The following is a 24467-nucleotide window of genomic DNA, read 5'->3' on the forward strand; positions in this document are numbered from 1 at the left end:
CCACTCCAATGTAAGCATCAGAGCACGTAGTTCTGCTAACTGGGCGGTAAAGTCACCTAATGTCTGTGCATGCATGACATCGGTCTTGAATTCACCATCGACCATCCTACCAACCACAATTGCACAGGCCGCGGAATACGCTTGCCTAGAACCCGTAGCCGCTTGCGCACTTCCATCAGTGTAAATGATACAACGAAAATCCTCAAGCGGGCGCATAGTTAGAGGAGCAGGATGAACAAACTCACACTGCAAAAACTCTTGAGTCTGCAAAGAGGAATCGAAAATGAATGTTACATCCGGGGATGTCAAGGATGTAGCCCATTGTATCCACCGAGGGTGCAAAGCCTTGGAATTTGGTACACTGGCCTTCGTCACTGCCTCCAAGGCAGGATACGGAGTAACAACCACAATGCGTTTTCCCTGTGATAGTGCACGTTCCTTAAGAATCGCCATTTGCACTGCTGGAAAACCGCAACTCGGCCGAAGTGTACAGGTGTGACTTGTAAGCAATAGCAACTGTGTCTCCCTCATTAAAAGTGAGGTTTGTGAAACCCACTGCACCTGGTACGATTCTTATCACCAGGTTTGTGTGGTTATCACGAGTCGACAAGAGCTTAGATTCAAGTTGGTCAGCCTGCAGAGATTGCAAGATGGCTGAATGTTCTGGCAGCCAGCACGATTTGGAATAAGTAGGTTGTATCAATGCATAAAGGGGGTTGATACAATGGGCATATTCCGGAATATATGTTCGTCTGAAATTCAAAAAAGCAAGTAAGGATTGTAGCTTTTTCAGCGTTGTGGGAGCGCGCAAAAGTGCGCATTTCTCCAACAAGTGAGGAGGAGCCAAGCCTCTACCTTCATTGTTGAACTCGTAGCCCAGGAACAACACTGTGTATTCTGCAATGTGTGATTTTGCAAAGTTGAATTTATAGCCAAAGTCCAAAAAACTGCAAATTATGCGGTCAACACGGCACAGATGCGGCCATAATTCATCGTCTGTGAAATAAATGTCATCCACATACGAACATGCATCGGCGTCGAGCCTCTCAAGCAGAGAGACTATTCGGGCAGCAAAACGCCTGGACTGTTCTTGTAGCCCATGGCCAAACAAAGAAATTGGCGTTGTTTGCCACCACAGGTAAAACTCGTCCACTTACTACTAAGTGGGGCAAGTTATGAGCAAAGAAGCCATTGGAAATGTCAAGCGTGGTTTTGAACCTTTTACGCACAAGACTATCCACTAGAACAGAGCTGTGAGTATTCAGCACAGAACACGTACGACAATGTGAGTTTAAGCGGCGGTAATCCAATATCAAACGGTACGAGCCATCTGGCTTGGTCACAGTACAAAGTGGGTTATTCATCGGGGACACAGACGTTTCAATTACACCTTGATATTCCAATTGTTCAAGGATTTCGGCCACAGAGGCTTTCGCCTCACGCCGTATGGGGTATTGGGGTTGTGGTTGTGGCATGGACCGCAAAGGGATCTCATGTTGAGGGGAAAATTTGTCCCATCCACAGTGAGTACGATACAACGCTGGCGCAAGCGCCTTAGCCCAATCTTCTGCAAATTGCAGCGCCTGCTTCCCCTTGTGCAGCGGCCAAGACAAACGGTGGTGGCCAGTCGACCTCCTCCAACAAAATATCATAAATATGTCATTATATTTTCCCCAAAAAAACCTTTTATGGTACGTTCTATGTCATCTTCAATTACAAGGACTATTTCATAAAGTCTTTCAGGGGTAGCCACTCTAGTGTCTGCTGTTTTAACTACAAAAAAGGTGTCAGTCGTTGTCACCTTCAGTAGTGGACGCAGCGCCTCTCGAATGATGGTAATCTCCACCCTGCTGTCCAGCAGGGTCAGAGCCCATGTCAGATTCCAAAGCTGCGTTCTCACTATCTGTGGCATATCTGGCTGTTACAGCAGCAACTTTTTTCTTCTGAAACTGCGGTCTTTGACGTGGCGGCTCGTCCTGCTTGCCTTTTCCGTTAGCCTTACGAGGCTGCTCACGGCTCTGTTGGGCACCTTGACCTCTGCCGCTGCCTCCTCCACCGGTGGCTGTTACCGATGTTTCCTGCAAAGAGCGAGGAGAACGTTGTTCAGGAACCTGAAACCTATTAGGTGACTTAATACTACTGCGATTGCGCAAATCATATTTACGCTCCACACGGGCAGGTGTAGGCGAAGCTGGACGGGAACCTTGTTTCTGCAGCTGCTGCTTCCCCAGTTTTTTGTTCTTACTCCAATTTTGTTTCTGAACTTTCGGGTGGTCATCTTTATTGGACGACCCTTGCTGAGTTTGCTGTTGTTTCTCTTTTTTCGCGAAAGGCTTAACACCTAAACTATTACGGCCTACGGTCTTATAAGCCTCCGTAATAATTTTTGGCAACTGACAGAGTTTATCGGCATCGGGGACCTCCCGAAGAGCATTAGCAACCAGGAAATTTACAGCATCCCCCTTGAAATTAGCACGGGCGAGATCGCGTACCATATCAAACGCTCCCACGAGGCGCATTCCCAACTCCACTGCTGCCTCTGGTCCGTGCTCATCCTGAATACCCTTGATCACAGTGGGCCAAACAGTCATTGACGGGGTTGCCAAAGCACCTAGTATAGAATGCTGCAAACATCACCCTCCAAGTTGTATACTCAGTTACGTCAGGCACTAAGACTTTCTGCAAACTCACAGTGAGAATCCTGTGACTCTCAACAGGATTAGTATTTGGGAAAACTGCTTCTAGTTGGTCAAATTTTTCGCCAAGCCAAAAAGGCATTTCTTTCTTATCTTGTGGACACTTGCCCATGACTGCATTAACCATGACGGGACTAAGTTTGAGTCCGCCACCGCCAACTGGATGCGCTGCACCACCCGGGGCCCCATCCGGGAAGTTGCGAGTAATTTTGTGAACCAGACCCTAATTACTGCTACCAAAGAGACATATAGGGGTCGCAGTTGTTGGGCTGTCATAGCACCCACCTGGGGATGCGGGCTGTAAGCAGCCAAGACAGGCCAAGTAGTGACTGGAATGGACAACTGTCCTTGTCTGACCGCTGTAAAAACATGTGGAGGGTGCCATTAAACCAAACGGCATGCTGCCAAACAGAAATCGAAATTTCTACTGTCCGATATGGAGCGTACACTGCAGGAGCATCAGCGGGGGTATACAAGTGAAAAACACCAGAAATAGCATCCACCACAAGGAACGCGACCCATGAGTAATACAACTCAAACGGGTACGCCATGTCATCAGAAACCACAAAAACCACTGCCTGTCCCTCCAGAGAAACGAGGTATTCCTGCAAATGATTATGCATAGCTACACAACTGTGTGCCGGGATATCAACCGCAGCCATATCGAAACAGTAATAGAGAAGTACAATACAATACTATAACGCAAACTGGGTAGTAATTCAAAGAAGAAACCTTTGAGAATTATCAAGCTTGAAACAACCTATGCAAATATAAGTAGGTTTTTGTATCCATCACTACCGTCAACCGGAAACGATAGTGAGGGGGTTGTAGACTGATATAAGCACTACTCAAGTGTCTCACAATAAGACCACACTAGTTGGCGGCGCCATGTAACAGCGATTGTGCACAAACACAGAACTGTGCACAGAGACTTAGGACCTCAGTGAATTAGGGTGTGTCAAAACTCACCTTAGTACCCAAAATCCCCTGCCAGACTAGCAATCAGTGTCACATTAGCTCTTCGTCCTATAGCAAAGAAACCAATGATTAGACAACCTAGTACATGCGACTTAGGACCATCTCAGGTATGGTGGGAAGTGAGAACACTCTTTTGTTATACGTTCATACCGGTCCACAACAGGAGTAAAATAGAGACACGGTAAGGTTAAAATATTTATTTTAACAACGTGATCTCAAGCGCAGTATTTTAATCAACATAAGCATACATTTGGATAAGAATAATACAGACAGCATGGTTACAATTCCATAAAATACAAAAGGAGGAATCATATTACAATGATAGTGCAAACAGGTGATAAAAGCGCCTATTTGAAGCACCCTCCCTACCTAGGAACTATGTATTATAAAACTATAGAAGGTCTCTGGAGTTTTCTTGGGGGGGGGGGGGGGGCATTTACCTGTCCGCTCAGTAAGTGTAAATTACATCAGGATCGGTTAGTCTCTCTGCATGCCTGGAATCTTCCTAGTGTGCTCAATTCTGGCAAGTGTGTGTGATAAAGGCGCCAGAATCCTACTCGGCTTGCAGCTGCCAAATTGTTGTGCCTAGAATGTGTTACAGTAGATCTTTCACATTCCCTACTACCCGCAGGCTTTTGGCCTTTATAGATCGGATGAACGGATTGTTGAAAGACCAATTGGGAAAGTTGTCACATGGGTCACTGAAAAATTGGAGAGACGATTTGAATGAAGCATTACAAATATTGAACAACTGCCCCTTTGCTGATGCAGAGATCCATTGATGCAGATGCTAACACCAGCTCTGCAGATTCAGAGTCATATGGCCACTAATACTCTCTGTACTTGGAGACTACCTGCCGGAACCGTGGCCCCATACCGGGTGACACCAGAAGTTGCAGGTCCTGATTTGCATGCTCAGAAACTGTACAGACTCAAACCAAGCGATATGGTACTCATTGAGACAGGGGTGGGAATACAGATTCCCCCTGGGCAATTCGGATTGATTGCTCCTCGATCTGGGTTGACTCTCAACGGAATTCAAGCGTTGGGAGGGTTGATTGATGCAGCCCCTCAAGGTGAAATCAAGGTCATATTAGTGAACAGTGGAGACTCTGATTTGGTAATACAGACTGGAGACAACATTTCTCAAATAGTGATTATTCCAGTGTACGGAGGGATAGTCAAGTAAGGGACTGCCCCAGCCCTTCTCACCTTTCAAGGGAAGAAGAGTTTGGCTCTGCCAACAAGAACCCAGGGGCCAAGCTGTGGGAAGAAACTCTGAATAGTCACCCCGAACAGGCAGAAATCATTGCAAAAGGGAAAGACAATGTTCTGTTAATCATGAAATCAGGGCAAGAGAAATGGGAACATGTGCCTGCTGATAAATGTTACTTGCAAGAATGAATAATACTTGTTTGTTCTGTGTTCTTCTAAATCATATTGTGGAGTGTTGGTCTATTCAGTGTAGCACTTTCAGTGCGTTTGGTCATGTTGAACTAGGGCAGGCGGGACCAGAAGCCCCTGACTCCAAAATGACCAGCCAAGAGCGCAGACTGACATCTTTGCTGAATCGACCTGACAATGTCTGGAACTAACTTCCACAGACTGTCCTCAACAGGTCATATTTTTGCAATACAAACCTGAAGAGCACCATTGATATTATTTCCACCTGCTTGGTAGCTATACCTACCCTAGTTAATGTTTTACTGCAGGCATTCAATGCCACAAGTGCAGACGAGGCAGTGGAAGAAAGTCATGTGAGAACTCAATGTCACTGTATGAATTTTGCCAATTTTGTCCAGAAGCTTCTGATGATACTTGGGATATTTTAACTCAAGTGACAACATATAATATCACTGGGGGTGATGTTTGCTACAATTTAACCAGTAATCCAGTTAACATTGGTAAATATGCGCAAACGTGACTTGAAGAAACCAATTTTAAAGAAGACTTGGGAACAGCAAATTTTATGTAAAAGTTGGAAATGAAAATATGTGTAAAAATGTGCATAACAGGATGTCATATGAGAATGAAGTATCTGCAGCTATTCATATCAAGCATGTTATATTGCCTATAGTGTGGTTATTCTCTTGTGGTAATGTTACATATTCCTATATTCCAGCAAATATATCAGGTGGACTGTGTGCTTTCACCCAGTCAGAACTTAGGAAGTTTTAGTTGAATCCAACATTGCATGTTCAGAATATGAGGGAAACTATTCAGCTAAATGCAGATTGTGACTCTGATGTTCATTTATTATCCAAGTCAAAATACATAAGTTTAGCAGCTTCAATAGTAGGTGTTCCAGTTTAACCATTTAGAATTATAGGATTATTAATGAATTAGCATTTTTGATAGTTAAAAATATTAATCACACATCTATTGCTTTGGCACAATTATTATTAGATATGCAAGGGGCAAGAAATACTATCTTACAAAATATAGCAGCAATCAATCATTTACTTCTGGGAACATGATCATAGATGTTCAGAATTTGAGGGTCTGTGTTGTTTTAACCTTTCAGATCACTCTAAATCAATCCATTCTCACATTGATGCTTTAAACAAACTGGTCAAAGGAGTTGACATGATGTAGATAAAGGATGGTGAGATTTGATTTCCGGGTGGTTGCCAGACTTTGGTAAATTTCGCTCTATCTTAGGTGGAATAATAATGGCAATCTGCATTTCGATATTATTATGGTGTTGTGTTCAGTGTGTGCCTAATCTTTTATCTATGTTTTGACCTAAAATTGTCGATTTCAGACCAATATGGTATGAGAGTCAATGGTCAAAACGAGAAGTGAGATGCAATTGGAAATGAGAAATTGACCATCAGCTCCATTTTGAATAACTGACACCATTTTCAATGCTCTCACGCATGTGGATGATGGGAAGGGGATTTTTTTGCTCTTTACTTATTTTTGCTCTCCATCATGCCGAATAAGCTGAAATATATCATGTGGGATGCGCACTTGGTACTGTTCACAGGATTGAGTTTGTTCTTGGCAAAGAAATGTAGAATGTACAGCTCTGCCTCGAAGCAAACATGGGGGCCTGGTCTGTGAGTGACCGATGCAGACCGGTATGGCAAGCCTTGTTTTTGCAACAGAAGGAAGGGGGAGAGGTTCCTGTGGTTGAGTTAAAGGTATTAAAGACAGGGAATCTTGGCTTTCAGACAGGAGCTGGCTTTGGAACAGACGTGTAGCTGCAGGGAGGGAACATTTGAGGATCCTAATCAACACTTCTGGCTGATTGTAAAAGGGCTCCCCAGTCATGCTGGCCAGAATGTTGAAAGAAACTCTTTCGGTGATTTATATCTCTTACCTACTTTGTGTATATATTTTTATAAGCTGCATTGCTCTGTGTACATATTTCACATGTGTCTATGCTGTGTAGACATGCCTTTTATATTTGACTCTTTCATTTAAGATCTGGGAAGAAGTTGCCTTATTACACATATATTTTGTCTTCCTTTTAAAAGTGTGGTACTAATAAATACACCTTTCATTTTAAATGCATCTGAATCAGTCTAGTTGCCTCATTTTGAGAGTGTTGGGTTCATTTTCTACTTGTGTCACTTAAAGGTGCAGTACCACATATTTTTGCCTCAGGTTGGGAGTGCTGAGTTTTGAGTGTGCCCCATTGTTCCAAGTCAGAAGCAACACAGTGACTTTCCTAAAGAAATACTCTAAGGATCCTAAAAAGGGACTAGATTGTGCCTGGCGCAGCAGCCAGGGAAAGTTACTGGATGTATCAGGCCACTAACTAAAATCCTGCAATAGGCTTATCAGGCCAAGAATTCACCGAAAAACATAGATCCAGACGTCTTAGTCAGTTGGGCCCAAACAGCAGTATGCCAACTAGGCAATGTGAATTGCGCTATATCCAGCAAACGTCAATAATCCATCCTCCTCAAAATCGACCCGAAGCTCACTGAGCTTGCGTCATCTAATTAAGTGTTGATAGGTCAAGGCCTTTTGTTTGGGACCCCTTTTCTGAAAGAACATTCTACGTTTGTGGCTACGTATAGCAATCTTGACATGGATCCATTAAAAAGGTATTCAGACCACTTTTTTGTAGCTGCGGATGCTTTGGAGGGTGTGCGTTTGGACATGACTACTACCAAGGCCCACAACAAGATTTCTACCAAAATGAGGTAGAGAAGGAAACAGGAGTCCCACAAATACTCCCCCTTTTACTCTTCTCATTCCTGTGGAAGCTGGAATCGCTTCAAGAAGGTGCAATACAGGGGTTTGCCAGGATCATTTAAAAAAATCTGGTTCCACAGGTAAGAATTATTCCTCTTTCAGAAGTATTACTGGGGGGAAGAACACTTCGCAACTGGCAGAGTCTAACGTGAAACCCTTGCAATCTATTCAGTTACAAGTTAGAGTTTTACAACACCCCTGTCCAACCCTGACTTCCACCCACAATGTATATTTCCCAACAAGAGCAAGATTTTATCTCGTCAGAAATCCAAACTCTATTAGAAAAGAAGGCTATAGAAGAATGGACTGCCAAAACAGATCAACTATCAAACGGACTGTCAAAATAGATCGATAAGATTAAGAAGGATATCTAAAATGCATTTGCAATAAGATAGTTTGCCTCAGACTTCATGTTGTTACACTTATATAATAAAGACATTTATAGAGCGCATGGATTACGCCATCTCGGCGTGTCCCCGCGCTAAGAGAGAGTACGAGAATAGTCCAACCTTTACTTTTCCTACCCACGCTGAACGCAAAATAGATCGATAAGACTAAGAAGGATATCCAGAATGCATTTGCAATAAGATAGTTCGCCTCAGACCCCATGTTGTTACACTTATATTGGTACAAGAATAGTCCAATCTTTACTTTTCCTACCCACGCTGAACGGACAGCAGTCCTACTTCCCTGTCTCCTACCAAATACGCCAGAGCTAGGTAATTCAGCTGCATCCAATTAAGCCCTGAACCGGTGGGAACTCTCTGATTTAAAACGGCGTCCTTCGCCACAGCTTTTTGGAAATGGTGCGGACACGCACGGAACCCCCTGCCACAGCCCACATCGTATACACTACGGTAAGGAGATTGCTAGAAAAACGGAGCTCCCCCTGTAAAATCTTTAGCCTGCTAGCACGATATTGAATGGCTTTTTCCTGTATAGGTAGCACACGCCTATAACAACACAAGCACCATCATTGCTCGTGTACATTCAAACTAAATAATGCATTGTTGTCACTCTTCTAAGACAGGTTTCAACATCGTAACAAAATACAGTATTGCACAATCCTTACGCAATAAGTATTGATACCGATAGTTACCCCCCGTAGTACATGCTGGTAATGTGCCTATGCGTTTCATAATAAAAAATATGGACATATGCCGTTTTTTCAGACGTTGTTTCCCAGGGGCCTGTTATTTGCTAATCATATATCATTTTGTATGCCTAAACAGCATGCTCTATTATTGATGGCTCTAGATAAATAATACAGCTCACCTATAGTGAATAGTCCATGCGTTTTTCCTAAAAATACCAGATAGTCCACTTCTACAACATTCGAATCTAGGTTAGCGTAGATAATTTTACTAGCACATGTTATATAGGTTCCCTATACAAACATGTTATTCTGTCCTTACAAACCATGAATAATAGAATTCATTTCAAATGACACCCTGAGCTTTAAAAAGTTGACTCCACGTTGAAGCCCTTGAATGTAAAATTGTAAAATGTGTTATGTGACTACACTTCTCAGGTGGAGTGAAGATACCCTATCAAATACTTGGTCTTTGAACAAGAATACAATTATGACCAGGTAAACTAATAATTTAATTCCCACTGTTTTAAATTGCTCAATATTAGCTAAATTAGGTTTGTAATATCAGCTATTAAAATTCTTTCATGCAGAATTATGAGAAGAAATCAATGTACAAAGCTCAATCGCTAAACAATACATTTCATACAGTTCCCCACCAACCCCTGGAATTACCGATAACATCAGCTATTCTCTACATTCAGGTAATTTCTCCTGAATCTTTGGCAATCTCTACCTGTCTGGCTTAATCTAAAAAAGAACCCTAATAAGTCTGACCACATTTTTCAGATACAACTTTACCTGTGGCATAAAGATTCCTTTTAAAGTCCATTTCGTGGAAGAAATAGGACCCAGACGCATAGTAATAGGTAACACCTCACATTTTCACTATAATCCTTATTCTATCCATGCTACTCTCATCATCTTTGGTATCTAAAACTCATCCCTGGTTGTCCTCAGCACCATAATCACTTTCAGTCTACCATCACTGAGACCTCACTGGGTGTCCCTTTGCTCAACCAAACGAGCCTGCTTGGCATTCAAGTTTCTCCTTCATTCTACATACTTTGTCTTTAGAAAGCTTCTACTAGATCTTATACTATAGCAGGTCTCTTCTTTGATATTTGTAAACAGATTGATCTAACAGACAATCGCACTAGCAGGATGCTACATTACAAAAATGTTTAACATAAACTGTTGCTTGTAAACTAATATATAGAGCATAAGTGTTCATAGATGTTTCCTCTTACTTTTCAGAAATTGAAGAAAAAAAAACCGCCCCCTTTTAACTTCTGTACGTATTTGTTACTGTATTTGTTAGTCCTTCTGCTTTTGGCCCTGATTAAGGTGATTCAATTATCTGTCATCACCGAAATGTACATAGGCTGTACACTCTAAAGACCTGGACAATGTTCTGCTGATTGGAGAACAATGTATAGATCGGCTAATGACTAACTGGTGGGACCCTTATCTCTTATATCCACAGCGGGCCACCAGAGATACTTTTGGGTTATTCCTATGTAAAGTTCTGTTTATATGTCTATATGTGTTTTTATAAAAAGTAGTGAATGAAGAGGTATATAAGGTATGCATGAGAGAATGTATGGTAGTAGGATATGATAAACTGTTAGGGGTTTTTTGCTTCAACTGCACTTTATGAAATTTACAAAATCTCTTTTGAAAGTCTGTTATTTATGATTATGTCTTTATGTGACAAAATAAATTGTATGTATGTATAAACAGTTAAAGTGAAAAAACAAAAAAGATAAAAAGAAAGATAATAAAATAATGTCTTTGAAATAACTAAAAGTCTTTTTCTCTGTCTATAGCATCCTCCTTTATGAAAATGTTTCTGGATAAATTCTTGTGATAAAGCAATATAGGTCTTATTAGAGGTACTTCCTATGCTTAGCTTATTTTTTTCTCCCCCCTCTGGACCTAAAATATATTGGGAGAACTCTTATTTTTGTATGTCTCAACAGTGTTTACTGTAGAGTAACCTCTCCTTGTTACTGTACTGCTAAAAGTATATCCCTTTCTTAAGACTGTCTGCAAAACTTCTTGGTGAGCACTATCATATACCCACTAACTCAAATTAAATATTCTCAACACTCATACCTTCAAATAAATATCCTCATTCCCTGCCTACCAACCATCATGGACAATCTAAAAACATTTGGTTTTTCAGATGAAGATTTTTTAAACATGATGGATCAAATCACAGGCAGTAACAAAACTAGTACCAACTCTACGCCGAGTACAAATAGTGACTGGCTCAAATTATTACATCTAAAAAAGAAAGCCAAACGTATGGAATCCCATGCCTTCTTCATGGGAGAATACCTAAAAGCAGGAGCAATCACCATAGGTCTAAGAGTCAGAAACATGCCGGCTCTATTTATAGACGTACGCAGTTTTCTTGAACGCTGGTCTCTCATTGCAAATCGCTGCTCGAGAGATTGGATGCTTCTTATAATCAACACAGTGCGAGAAATGGTCACTGCACTACACAAAGAAATCTTAGAACTAGAGGAAAAACTTAAAACGAGTCCAGCAGTAGAAGAAGCAAAAAAAAGCTTCAAGAGATAAATGATGAAATTGAAGAATTCGATACGTATCTTATAAAGAAGAAAATGGACAAATTGAAAAAAGATGTCCGATGGTTTTCACAAGAAAAAATATATCCATACTTAAAACCAGATTTTTATCAAACACAGCACAATGAAGACACAGCTGGAGGAGCTAGATCATATGATCAGACTCAGTACAACCAAAGATATAATAAAAGAGTCAGAATCCAAAATTTCTCTGAAACAAACTCCTCAGATTCTGATCAAGATGGACAAATGGGCAAAGAAGAATTTGACTATGGCTATCAAAATAGTAACCAAAGAGGTCACTTTTCTGGAAGATCTAACAGAGGCCCTAGACAGCCTTCTTTATCGAGAGGCAGAGGACGGGGGAGACCCCGATATCCGGCAATGAATCCGAACCAATACCAACAACCGAACCCTCCACATCCTCAACCATATGTGCAAACCAGGAGACAACAATACTGGAAACAGTGAAAGGGCAAAGTAACACCTCCATAACCATCTTCAATCTGTCTTCACATACTTTATCATCAGAAGAAATTCGAGTTCTGAGTAAAGGGCTATTTTTTGTCCCAAGCATAGGAGCCAATAAATTCAAAATAAACCAGGACATCTTTTCCTTCTTCAGAAAAATCAGACTGAAGAAGTACTTTGACAGGATCGAAAACAGGGAGGAAGAAGAAAATCAGTCAGGATGCAAACCATTATCCACATTTACACCATCTTTGGACATGCTAGGCCCTGAGGTAAGCATTTTTGAGAAGAGTGTTCTCAAAGAACTCGACAGAATTCTGAAATATATCCCGAAACCCCACACTAATTTGGAAACAAAAGAAAGGCAGGCGTTAAAACTACTACAAGAAAACACAGACATCACGATCAAGCCCTGCGACAAAGCAGGAGGGATAGTAGTTATGAACACCAACCACTACTCAGATAAGATTGATCAAATGTTAAAAATAGAAGAGCACTACAAAAGGACCAACAGGCGAGTCCTAACTGCTCTAAAAGAAGAAATAAAGGAAGTAGTCACCAATGCCTTCACTGAAGGATATATCTGTCAGAAAGAGATGGACTACCTTATAAATACTAACCCAGTGGTTCCTGCTCTTTATGGTGTCCCCAAGACACATAAAAATGCGACTGACCCTTCCTTAAGACCTATTGTAGCATCTATTAATTCTAGCACGGAACCCCTGTCCAAATACCTGGACACCTTTCTATGCCCACTTACCACAACCTATGAATCCTATATCAAAGACACAGGACATATGATTGGTGTTTTAGAACATATTCCATTTAACAATGTCACACAGTTGCTTGTCACATGTGACATTGAATCTTTATACACCAACATACCCCAGGACCAAGCTATAGAGTCGGTGGCAGCGCTCTTGGCAAGGACACCGGGATCCAGGCCTAATATGTTCATATTGGAATGTCTAAGAATAGTCCTCCAAAACAACTTTTTCGAATTCAAAGAAGATCTATACCATCATATCAAAGGGGTAAGCATGGGGGCCTCTTGTGCCCCCAGCATTGCTAACATTTACAAGGGAGAGTTTGAACTCAAGAACATCTTTAACGAAATTGCCCCATTTTATGAAAATATTACAAGATGGCACAGATTTATTGATGATGTCTTCTTCATCTGGACTGGATCAGAAGACATGCTAAAAGAATTCATTGAATGGCTCAATCTTGCTGACAAAAACCTAAAGTTTACCTGTAACTTTTCATCTGATAAGGTAGAATTCTTGGACATATGGATACAACACACTGAAGGTGAACTCACTGTCAATTTATACAGAAAACCGACAGCCAGAAATACCATCCTTGAACATGGGAGTTTCCACCCAGTTTGTCAAAAAGACTCTATCCCCTTCGGAGAGTTCCTGAGAATCAAAAGGAACTGCACCACCATGAAGGACTTCATGATACACGCCAGTATGTTAACAGACCGCTTACTGCTGCGAGGGTACCCAAAAAGATTGGTACGAAACTCCATGAAGAGGGCAAAATATTACAACAGAGATGCCCTTCTTCACCCTGCAGAAAAGCCCACGGTCCAGAAACTAGTGGGAGTCCTCAATCACTCAACCATAAATAACAAGATCAGAAAAGTGATAAACAAAAATTGGGAAATCCTTGACATCAACGAACAAGAAGAGGAATTAAGCAGACCAATAATAGCCTTCAGACGCAACCAGAATCTAAGAGACAAATTGGTCCATAGTAGGTGGAAAAATAAAGATTCAACACGACAGCTTACTATTGATGGGAAACCTTTACCCAAAGGAAATCACAAATGTGGCAATTGCCATGCTTGTGACCAAATAATCCCAGGAGACACATGGACATATGGACAGAAAACAGGAAGTCTGAAAGAAATGACCAATTGCAAAACATCAAATGTAATATACCTAATAATGTGCCCTTGCAACATCGGGTACATAGGAGAAACATCCAGAGAATTTCGGACGAGATTCTCAGAACATAAATCAGCAGTAAGAACAAATAAAACCAATGCCCCCATGGTATTGCATTTTTTACAATATGGTCACACTGAAAAAGACATGAGATGGCAGATTTTAGAGCGCATCCATGCCATACCAGGTAAAGAAACCACCAACATCAGAAGACAACGCGAAACATTTTGGATCTATCACCTAGACACTGTACGACATGGCCACAACAAAGAGATATTATGGATAGTGACCCAATGACTGTCTCAAACATCTGGCTCACACCCCTGATATCATAAGTGCAATATGAACAGAACAGCACTCGGATGATACACCGTCAGAGATATAAGGTATGGTTTATTCCACATGTAATATAAACAAAGTTTCCATCAGACACTCATAGCATTAGCTATTTTACCCCACCACAAATGTCAAGAAATGTGTACCATCTTGACAATAGAGACCATGAAAAATATGGACATGGACCCTCACAATAATTGAATGGACTGCCAAAACAGATCAACTATCAAACGGACTGTCAAAATAGATCGATAAGATTAAGAAGGATATCTAAAATGCATTTGCAATAAGATAGTTTGCCTCAGACTTCATGTTGTTACAGTTATATCGTTACGAGAATAGTCCAACCTTTACTTTTCCTACCCACGCTGAACGCAAAATAGATCAATAAGACTAAGAAGGATATCCAGAATGCATTTGCAATAAGATAGTTCGCCTCAGACCCCATGTTGTTACACTTATATCGGTACGAGAATAGTCCAACATTTACTTTTCCTACCCACAATGAACGCACAGCAGTCCTACTTCCCTGTCTCCTACCAAATACGCCAGAGCTAGGTAATTCAGCTGCATCCAATTAAGCCCTGAACCGGCGGGAACTCTCTGATTTAAAACGGCGTCCTTCGCCACAGCTTTTTGAAAATGGTGCGGAAACGCACGGAACCCCCTGCCACAGCCCACATCGTATACACTACGGTAAGGAGATTGCTAGAAAAACGGAGCTCCCCCTGTAAAATCTTTAGCCTGCTAGCGCGATATTGAATGGCTTTTTCCTGTATAGGTAGCACACGCCTATAACAACACAAGCACCATCGTTGCTCGTGTACATTTAAACTAAATAATGCATTGTTGTCGCTCTTCTAAGACAGGTTTCAACATCGTAACAAAATACAGTATTGCACAATCCTTACGCAATAAGTATTGATACCGATAGTTACCCCCCTTAGTACATGCTGGTAATGCGCCTATGCGTTTCATAATAAAAAACATGGACATATGCCGTTTTTTCAGACGTTGTTTCCCAGGGGCCTGTTATTTGCTAATCATATATCGTTTTGTATGCCTAAACAGCATGCTCTATTATTGAGGGTTCTAGATAAATAATACACCTCACCTATAGTGAATATTCCATGCGTTTTTCCTAAAAATACCAGATAGTCCACTTCTACAACATTCGAATCTAGGTTAGCGTAGATAATTTTAGTAGCACATGTTATATAGGTTCCCTATACAAACATGTTATTCTGTCCTTACAAATCATGAATAATAGAATTCATTTCAAATGACACCCTGAGCTTTAAAAAGTTGACTCCACGTTGAAGCCCTTGAATGTAAAATTGTAAAATGTGTTAAGTGACTACACTTCTCAGGTGGAGTGAAGATACCCTATCAAATACTTGGTCTTTGAACAAGAATACAATTATGACCAGGTAAACTAATAATTTAATTCACACTGTTTTAAATTGCTCAATATTAGCTAAATGAGGTTTGTAATATCAGCTATTAAAATTCTTTCATGCAGAATTATGAGAAGAAATCAATGTACAAAGCTCAATCGCTAAACAATACGTTTCATACAGTTCCCAACCAACCCCTGGAATTACCGATAACATCAGCTATTCTCTACATTCAGGTAATTTCTCCTGAATCTTTGGCAATCTCTACCTGTCTGGCTTAATCTAAAAAAGAACCCTAATAAGTCTGACCACATTTTTCAGATACAACTTTACCTGTGGCATAAAGATTCCTTTTAAAGTCCATTTCGTGGAAGAAATAGGACCCAGTCGCATAGTAATAGGTAACACCTCACATTTTCACTATAATCCTTATTCTTTCCATGCTACTCTCATCATCTTTGGTATCTAAACCTCATCCCTGGTTGTCCTCAGCACCATAATCACTTTCAGTGTACCATCACTGAGACCTCACTGGGTGTCCCTTTGCTCAACCATACAAGCCTGCTTGGCATTCAAGTTTCTCCTTCATTCTGCATACTTTGTCTTTAGAAAGCTTCTACTAGATCTTATACTATAGCAGCTCTCTTCTTTGATATTTGTAAACAGATTGATCTAACAGACAATCGCACTAGCAGGATGCTATATTACAAAAATGTTTAACATAAACTGTTGCTTGTAAACTAATATAAAGAGCATAAGTGTTCATAGATGTTTCCTCTTACTTTTCAGAAATTGAAGAAAAAAAACCCGCCCCCTTTTAACTTCTGTACATATTTGTTACTGTATTTGTTAGTCCTTTTGCTTTTGGCCCTGAAGAAGGTGATTCAACTATCTGTCATCACTGAAACGTACGTAGGCCGTACACTCTAAAGACCTGGACAATGTTCTGCTGATTGGAGAACAATGTATAGATCGGCTAATGACTAACTGGTGGGACCCTTATCTCTTACATCCACAGCGGGCCACCAGAGATAATTTTGGGTTATTCCTATGTAAAAGTTCTGTTTATGTGTCTATATGTGTTTTTATAAAAAGTAGTGAATGCAGAGGTATATAAGGTATGCATGAGAGAATGTATGGTAGTAGGATATGATAAACTGTTAGGGGTGTTTTGCTTCAACTGCACTTTATGAAATTTACAAAATCTCTTTTGAAAGTCTGTTATTTATGATTATGTCTTTATGTGACAAAATAAATTGTATGTATGTATAAACAGTTAAAGTGAAAAAACAAAAAAAGATAAAAAGAAAGATAATAAAATAATGTCTTTGAAATAACTAAAAGTCTTTTTCTCTGTCTATAGCATCCTCCTTTATGAAAATGTTTCTGGATAAATTCTTGTGATAAAGCAATATAGGTCTTATTAGAGGTACTTCCTATGCTTAGCTTATTCTTTTCTCCCCCTCTTGACCTAAAATATATTGGGAGAACTCTTCTTTTTGTATATAGAAGTGGTATTGAAATAGGTTTCTCAGTTGCATCTTTCTGGTGAGAAAGAAAGGGGCTGGGTCATGCTTGGTGTTAAACCTGACAGACTTCAATGGGTGGATAGTCTACAGTCATTTCATGATGGAGGATATCTAGCTTATGAGGGACATTGTCCACGGGGGAGATTGGATGGTTTGATTCAATTTTTAAAATGCTTACATAATAGTCCCCATTTTTCCTCTGCATCAACGCTTTCTTCCGTTTCTTTGGCACGGTCTTAGTTACAAATTCAGAGTTCTCCATTTTTACCTCTCATCCACCCCAAGGTGTTTTACAAAGATCAGGAGGCCTGACGTGGAGGCCATGGGGCTCGAGCAGTGCATCTGATCATCTTTTTGGAGAACATAATTATCATGGCCCATTGACCCCCAGTTGACTTTGGCTCATCTAGGGTAGACGATCCTTCTCCTTTAAGATCTGGGTTGCGTCATAAATGCTCATAAATCAATCCTAACACCTTCCTAGCATCTGGAATTCCTGGGTTTTGCAGTAAACTCTCTGCTGGCTACACATGTCTTACCAGACTAAAAAGTCTGGAACATCAAGAAAGAGTTGAGGCCAGCATTGAGCAAACACACTGTATCCTTGAGGTCGATAGCTCACCTTGTGGGACTGTTAACTTCATCGACCCAGGCCATTTTTCCAGGTTCCCTTCATTATCATAACCTTCAGCAGCTCAAAATTCAGCATCTCTGCAAGGGTCTCAGCTATTCGGAACAGATTCTTCTATCAGAGGAGACCACAACAGAAATGTCTTGGTGGCTAGACCACATGGAAGACTAGAATGGCAGGTCAATTTTTGTCTTGACTCCAGAGATGATAATAGAGTCAGATGCCAGCCGCTGGGGTATGGTGCTTGTTGCGGTCTGATCTCCACCGGGGATCGCTGTTCCAAGGCGGAACTGGATCTCCATATCAGTTGTCTGGAACTCTTAGTGAGTTCTCTTGCAATTCATAATCTCTTGTCGGAAAAGACGGATAGTTGCATCCTCCTACGTATGGACAATGTTCCATGGTCAGGTATGTGAGCAAATTGGGTGGGACCAACTCACGTCTCCTGGTGGACATAACCAAAGATTTTTGGCCTTTTTTGCCTACAACAGCAAATCTCGGTAGTGGCAGAATATCTCACAGCACAACGCAATATGATTGCGGACTGGCACTCTTAACATTTGTGTGATTTTAGTGACTGGAGGCTTCACCCAAAAGTCTGGTCCTCGGAAGCTTGTTTCCGGTCCAGGGAAGACATGGCTTGGCAGTTCGGGCTGGACTGTTCCCATGAGGTACAGGGTCAGACTGATTTGCATATAGCCATGTCTGAACTGGGGTGGCAGAGTGGGCTAAAGAACGGTGATGGATTAAACCCAGATCTTTTGATTGGGTGTGAGTATGTAATTGATTCAGATGCTCCGTCCATCACCACCCCCTTTTGTAACGCTTTTGGGCGCCATAAGTGTGGCAGGGTATGCTCAGACTTGAGTCCCTTGCTCACTTTGCCACTGGATTCAAGCAAGCCGGGCTGAAGACGGCTGGAATGCCAGAAACCGGTCCTCGGAAGCTTGTTTCCGGTCCAGGAAAGACATGGCTTGGCAGTTTGGGCTGGACTGTTCCCATGAGGCACAGGGTCAGACTGATGTGCATATAGCCATGTCTGAACTGGGGTGGCAGAGTGGGCTAAAGAACGGTGATGGATTAAACCCAGATTTTTTGATTGGGTGTGAGTATTTGATTGATTCAGATGCTCCGTCCATCACCAACCCCTTTTGTACCGCTTTTGGCCGCCATAGGTGTGGCAGGGTATGCTCAGACGTGAGTCCCTTGCTCACTTTGCAACTGGATTCAAGCAAGCCGGGCTGAAGACGGCTGGAATGCCAGAAACCGGTCCTCGGAAGCTTGTTTCCGGTCCAGGGAAGACATGGCTTGGCAGTTCGGGCTGGACTGTTCCCATGAGGCACAGGGTCAGACTGATTTGCATACAGCCATGTCTGAACTGGGGTGGCAGAGTGGGCTAAAGAACGGTGATGGATTAAACCCCGATCTTTTGATTGGGTGTGAGTATTTGATTGATTCAGATGCTCCATCCATCACCACCCCCCTTTTGTACCGCTTTTGGCCGCCATAAGTGTGGCAGGGTATGCTCAGACGTGAGTCCCTTGCTCACTTTGCCACTGGATTCAAGCAAGCCGGGCTGAAGACGGCTGGAATGCCTGAAACCGGTCCTCGGAAGCTTGTTTCCGGTCCAGGGAAGACATGGTTTGGCAGTTCGGACTGGACTGTTCCCATGAGGCACAGGGTCAGACTGATTTGCATATAGCCATGTCTGAACTGGGGTGGCAGAGTGGGCTAAAGAACGGTGATGGATTAAACCCTGATCTTTTGATTGGGTGTGAGTATTTGATTGATTCAGATGCTCCGTCCATCACCACCCCCTTTTGTACCGCTTTTGGCCGCCATAAGTGTGGCAGGGTATGCTCAGATGTGAGTCCCTTGCTTACTTTGCCACTGGATTCAAGCAAGCCGGGCTGACGACAGCTGGAATGCCAGAAACCGGTCCTCGGAAGCTTGTTTTCGGTCCAGGGAAGACATGGCTTGGCAGTTCGGGCTGGACTGTTCCCATGAGGCACAGGGTCAGACTGATTTGCATATAGCCATGTCTGAACTGGGGTGGCAGAGTGGGCTAAAGAACGGTGATGGATTAAACCCAGACCTTTTGATTGGGTGTGAGTATGTAATTGATTCAGATGCTCCGTCCATCACCACCCCCTTTTGTACCGCTTTTGGCCGCCATAGGTGTGGCAGGGTATGCTCAGACCTGAGTCCCTTGCTCACTTTGCCACTGGATTCAAGCAAGCCGGGCTGAAGACGGCTGGAATGCCAGAAACCGGTCCTCGGAAGCTTGTTTCCGGTCCAGGGAAGACATGGCTTGGCAGTTCGGGCTGGACTGTTCCCATGAGGCACAGGGTCAGACTGATTTGCATACAGCCATGTCTGAACTGGGGTGGCAGAGTGGGCTAAAGAACGGTGATGGATTAAACCCCGATCTTTTGATTGGGTGTGAGTATTTGATTGATTCAGATGCTCCGTCCATCACCACCCCCCTTTTGTACCGCTTTTGGCCGCCATAAGTGTGGCAGGGTATGCTCAGACGTGAGTCCCTTGCTCACTTTGCCACTGGATTCAAGCAAGCCGGGCTGAAGACGGCTGGAATGCCTGAAACCGGTCCTCGGAAGCTTGTTTCCGGTCCAGGGAAGACATGGTTTGGCAGTTCGGGCTGGACTGTTCCCATGAGGCACAGGGTCAGACTGATTTGCATACAGCCATGTCTGAACTGGGGTGGCAGAGTGGGCTAAAGAACGGTGATGGATTAAACCCCGATCTTTGATTGGGTGTGAGTATTTGATTGATTCAGATGCTCCGTCCATCACCACCCCCCTTTTGTACCGCTTTTGGCCGCCATAAGTGTGGCAGGGTATGCTCAGACGTGAGTCCCTTGCTCACTTTGCCACTGGATTCAAGCAAGCCGGGCTGAAGGCGGCTGGAATGCCTGAAACCGGTCCTCGGAAGCTTGTTTCCGGTCCAGGGAAGACATGGTTTGGCAGTTCGGACTGGACTGTTCCCATGAGGCACAGGGTCAGACTGATTTGCATATAGCCATGTCTGAACTGGGGTGGCAGAGTGGGCTAAAGAACGGTAATGGATTAAACCCTGATCTTTTGATTGGGTGTGAGTATTTGATTGATTCAGATGCTCCGTCCATCACCACCCCCTTTTGTACCGCTTTTGGCCGCCATAAGTGTGGCAGGGTATGCTCAGATGTGAGTCCCTTGCTTACTTTGCCACTGGATTCAAGCAAGCCGGGCTGACGACGGCTGGAATGCCTGAAACCGGTCCTCGGAAGCTTGTTTCCGGTCCAGGAAAGACATGGCTTGGCAGTTCGGGCTGGACTGTTCCCATGAGGCACAGGGTCAGACCGATTTGCCTATAGCCATGTCTGAACTGGGCTGGCAGAATGGGCTAAAGAACGGTGATGGATTAAACCCAGATCTTTTGATTGGGTGTGTGTATTTGATTGATTCAGATGCTACGTCCATCACCACCCCCTTTTGTACCGCTTTTGGTCGCCGGAAGTGTGCCAGGGTATGCTCAGACGTGAGTCCCTTGCTCACTTTGCCACTGGATTCAAGCAAGCCGGGCTGAAGACGGCTGGAATGCCAGAAACCTGTCCTCGGAAGCTTGTTTCCGGTCCAGGGAAGACATGGCTTGGCAGTTCGGGCTGGACTGTTCCCATGAGGCACAGGGTCAGACTGATTTGCATATAGCCATGTCTGAACTGGGGTGGCAGAGTGGGCTAAAGAACGGTGATGGATTAAACCCAGATCTTTTGATTGGGTGTGAGTATTTGATTGATTCAGATGGTCTGTCCATCACTACCCCCTTTTGTTTCACCCAAAAGTCTTCCATGACCTTCCCCACAGTTGGGGGCTGTGCTTGATAGACCTTATTGCATCTTGCCTCAGTCGTCAACCTCTGACTTTTTTCAGTTTGTGCCTGGATCCGGAACCCTAAGCCACGGATGCATTTCTCCAGGACTGGTCCCCCTTCCTGAGCTATGCCTTTCCCCCATTTATGATGACTTCCAGGGATCTTGCGCAGATGAGACGGACGCTAAAGGGCAGGCTTGATCTTAGTGACCCCACACTGGAGAGCAAAAGCTTGGATTTCGGTGATTCTGGAACTGACGTGTGCATGCCGAGCTTTGATCTCTTTCAGTTGGAATCTCCTTATGGATCCAGTGGGCCTTCCACATCAACTACTCCTGTTGGAACATCTTTCTCTGGTGACTTGGAGAGTTTCTGGGAAAGATGGAGCCTCCCAGGCCTTTCACAGGAAACTAATGCTTTCATCTGTCAAGCATGGTCCTCAATAACACACAGGAGATTTGCCTAAGCATGGAGGAATTGGTACTGTGAATGGAGTGCAGATCCCATTGGAGCAAATTGTAGTTAGTCATACGTTTTTTGTCATTGCTGGCCTCATCTGGCATTGGTTATCGATCAGTGAACAAATTCAGCTCTGCTAATTCGGCATGGCATCTGCCAGTTGCTGGTAAGCCGATTGGCAAAGGCCCTATGGTGTGTAAGTTATTACGAGGTATTCGAATAGTGAAACCACCTCTTCCAAAGTACTCTGTTTTATAGGACGTTAACATAGTCCTGTGGTTTTTAGAATCTTGGCCTGAAAATAAATATCTATTGAGGAAACAATAGCTAAATTAACTATGCTCTTGAATCTAATTTCATGTGAGCGAGTGTCTGGCATGTGTGCCCCAGACCTAGCTAGGTGAGTTTTTTTGCCTGAGGGTGTTACCTTTTCTATTTACAGATAGATGAAGTGCAATTCCAGGTCAGTATCCTACCTGACTTTTCGGATAACTCTAAGCTTTGCATGGTTCAGTGCCTGAAAACGTACGAGATGAGTACTGCTGAGTTTCTTACTGATATGAGAGGTCAATTGTTGATTGCTTTACAGAAACATTTAGACCTGTAGCAGCTCACCACTAGCTAGGTGGGTGCATTGGTTATTGTCCGAAGTGGGCATTGATACCTCTGTTTTTGGTGCTCACTCCACTGCTTTAGGTTCACGTTTAGAGGACATCTTAAGAGCAGCAGATTGGTTGTCAGAATATGCGTTTAAGTCATTCTATTATAAGCTGATTGTGGATGTATCTTGCTTCTGTGGTGGTGGCTCAGTCAGTGGCATAATCGGTCCTGACATAGAACCAAAATTGTTCTACCATTCGCAACACAAATTTTCAATTCTATTAAGGACACAGAAATGAGGATTATCCCACTTAGTCATTTTCACATATATGTATCTCCCTTCCTGATAGTATTGATTATTTCATTATGTTTTCAGCAGGGGTGTGGAATTTTATAAAAATATCTCCTTGTCCATGCGGCACCTTGTTTCAAAAAGCTATTTGTCCTGTGACAAAATCCACTTGATCATTTGGTGCCATGTAGTGCAGCGAGAAATTATGGCAGCAATGTCATTATTTATGAGCTCTGATATAGCCTCACCAATTTCAGACCTACTGGCTTTGCCAATAATTGTTTATTTTTGTTTCCAATAATCCTATTGAAACCGGTTACACTGATTTTTCATTATGAATATTTTTGGGAAATACTAGAATGCATCAACACATGTTACTAAATTATGTTGCAAAGAAATTGTACCTGAAATGACAGTAGTTTAGCTAAATGTTTTTTTCCTGCTTTAATTTTTTTATCAACATTTTATTTTGAAAGCAAAGAATCATCGATCTTGATTTCAAGCTTCTGCAAATATTTGCATCAAATCAGACACCATTCTGGGAACATTATACATAGCCTCATATTGCTAAACTTTGAAAACGTGTGTACACATTTTCATACTGGAAACACTGTCAGTAGTGCAGTTGGAGCTTACAACATTCACTTTCAGCGCTCACCCTAATAATAAAAGCTTTCATTTAATGAACCATAAATCCAAGTTTGAACAACGTTAACATACGGGCAAAAATATTACCTCAACGGCAGACAGTGCCCTTCCCTAATCAATAATGTGGTACTGGAAGCCAAAGGGTTTGTGCTTAAGAGCGTTGGACCTACTTGTCCCAAGGACAAAATACACATGAAAACTTGTTGCCCTTGACCCCAAACAATATATCCTGGGTGTCGGGCTATAGGAATTCCACATCCCTGTTTCTGATATATGAGCTAGTGTTTACGGCTTTAGTGTTTTCGTTTTTCCTAGGAAATCAGAACAGGTGATTCATGCCATGTGGAAGCTTGAAGTTTCTGGAAGTATTCTCCAGTGATATTTGGGTACTTCGTGGGATGATCTTCCTGTTGTTGCAAGCAGATGAATTCGGATTCCTTGGACCCAGGACATTCAATTCGGGCTCTCAGACTTTTTAATAGTTTTGCTGATATTTGATGCAAAGAAAGAAGAAGCTGAATATCAACGTGAAGATTATGTAGGGTTGTGGACTGTATGGTTGGGTCATGTGATTATGGTGATCATGGGAAATGGAGTGTTTTGAAAGTTTTACATTTGATCGGCTGCTGAAAATTAAAGAGTAAAGAAAGAGAAGCATAATCCTCGCTTCCGTGTCCTTAATATCATTGAAAATTATTATTGCAAATGCT

The sequence above is a fragment of the Lissotriton vulgaris genome, chromosome 2_1 (assembly GCF_964263255.1).
Source record: "Lissotriton vulgaris chromosome 2_1, aLisVul1.2, whole genome shotgun sequence".
NCBI lineage: Eukaryota > Metazoa > Chordata > Amphibia > Caudata > Salamandridae > Lissotriton > Lissotriton vulgaris.